The sequence below is a fragment of the Heptranchias perlo genome, chromosome 13 (assembly GCF_035084215.1).
Source record: "Heptranchias perlo isolate sHepPer1 chromosome 13, sHepPer1.hap1, whole genome shotgun sequence".
NCBI classification, from domain to species: Eukaryota; Metazoa; Chordata; class Chondrichthyes; order Hexanchiformes; family Hexanchidae; genus Heptranchias; species Heptranchias perlo.
The window spans coordinates 38,272,588-38,275,154 of record NC_090337.1 but is presented as its reverse complement, the minus strand read 5'-3'; positions in this window follow the sequence as shown (position 1 = coordinate 38,275,154).

Here is a 2,567-nt window from a genome sequence, read left to right as displayed (position 1 = left end):
CATTGCCTGCCTTGGTTTATTGTACACTCTGCTGTAAAGAGGTAAGTTTAATGTCAGCTTGGCTTTTAGTCTCTGGGTTACAGTCTGGAATAACGAACAGGCATTGCTGTTGCCTAGCAATACAGACATTAACAAGATGACATCAGCATTGCTTGATGTCATCCAACTGGCATGTTCTTATCATTATCCTGTAGTACAAATGTGTCCATCTCTGCTGATTAACTTTCAAATACCTGGACTGAACATTGTCAGAACTTCTTTGTGTACCAATAAAATCAGGTTTTAATACCACATTTAACAAGGGATCAGATTCAATCGAAATTGCATTAACACAGATTCAATACAAGCTATATTCTGTTTATACTGCATCATGACCCCAAAATAGGACATGTATCAGATAGTATCTAGTTACAGGCCAATGTATGCACTATGGTTCCATCCGTATGATTAAAATATCAGAGCCAGTTCTAAATTGGCACTTGGGGATAAAAGAGTTTATACACTCAGTTCATAGATAGGAAAAGGATATACCTGCAAAGGGGTTTTCCTGTCCTGAAACAAATGCTCTTGGACACAAAGTTGGCAAAATAATAATTGGAGTGTTATATCAGCATGTTAGCTTTAAAAGTACATGGCTGATTTCTTCATATGCAAGTGAACTCTCAAAGCTGGCACAGAATCATGGTGCTTATAGTTTTAGTGGTCATTTTACCTTGATCTTGGAAGTGTGCAAAATAAAACCGTGACCATGCCCTTACCTGAGTGTATTGAAAGTTAGGCCGAGGCCTGAGCAACTCTCATCTTGTGAATCAACTCATGCTCCCATCTGACATTGGTAAAAGCTAATTTGCATCTCCGGTTCAGAATAGCTGTAAATATAGAACAAATCGGAAAAAGTTATTGTACATAGGACTTAACTAGAGCTCAATGACTGTATTACTGGTAGATATTGTGAACTGGGTGAGACCAATCTCAGTTGAATGCAAATTCTCATACTCCATTTATAATAGCAAATGAGAGTGCAATTTGCTGAATATTCAACTCTTGTTTACTAATATAAGTTACTTCAATTAACATGTAAAAACTGTCTCCAAATCAAAAAAAATCCACACCAGAACAGATGGATTTAGACCTGAGACATTTCAAAAATATGCCAGTTACTATAAATGTACAGATGGATTCTACAACTGAATTCTAAGCTCTGAAACGACTGGCTCACCACTAGCTTGATTTCTCCTGCCTTCCTGTAACCAGCTCTCGATTGTTTTGGTGCAATTATCCTGGACTACCATTTCTACTTCTCCCAGTATAAACTTAATATCAAATAAGGGACCTACATATAACCTGTGCACACATGCATAGATTGTGAACAAATTGTTTTTTTTTCACATTTTTCATTTTAAGTTTAAATTTGAATTAAGCAGAAATTACAGGGAATAGACACAGCAGTTCAGGAAGTAGTGGAAAGCTGTCAAGAGGAAAGGCCACAATTAACAGCTGCAGGAAGAGTTAGGGTAACAGTAGCCATTTGTCTTTTTTTAACCCTCCTGGTTCATTAAAACAGGAGTATCCAAACTTTGGCCATATGGCCATGTACGACCCCAAGCCCTGGCAAGCTGGCCCTTGAATTCAAGGCAACCCTACTTGAGTTTATAAAACAAGGTTTTTTTCACAAATTATATTTGAATAATCAAGCTCCTAGTCACAATGAGGATAAATTTCTGTGGGGGTTTTCTCGCTCGTCTGCCATAACTTCAGCAGATGAGCTGTGGAAACCCTGGAAAAATTGTTTCTCCAGCGTTTCCACAGCTCTGCTGCTGAAGTTACAGCAGGAGAACCTCAACAGAAATTTACTCCCAATAATTTTGCCTATATTATCTGAAAGAGGATTCACTCCATCAATATGCAGCTGATCAATAATAAGCTGGATCATGCAGACAAATGCCCGCAATCATGATGCTTTCTTTCTACAACAATCATCAGTGCCACCCTTATTTCAAGGTGAAGGTAGATTGTAAAGATGACGCTGTGGGACCAAGATTATTCTCTACAGACATTGCACTGCCAATGGCTGTTAAGAATACTATAGCCCTCAGTCAGCAGACATAAGTCAGCAATGCACAGATGTGTAAAGCAGGTGACTGTTGCATTGTTCGTAATAGCAAACGAGTTTATCTCAATCTTCATGAACAACCAACAGCCAACAACCAACATTTCTGTAAATGTTTTTCCTTCTAGGCGTTCCACCCATGGCAAGAGTTATTGAGGTGGCTGTGTGTGTATGTGTGTGTGTGTGCGAAGTGGTCCTCTATCTGCTTGAGCAGGGTCATGCCTGGTCCTGCAAACAGAGAAGAAGAGTTCAGAACTTGAAATCAACAGGCGGACAAACTGTGATAGTCAAGTGCCATCCTACCACCTGTAGTTGGTGTGATCACATGTATATACTTCCATTCAGATGGAAGATGTGACTAATGGAAGAGTCTAAGTGGTTAGTACAAAGTGTGATCTGCTTCAGAATGCCTATGCAAAGTAAGCATTCAAGGAATTGCTTACAGCCAGCTCCTCTG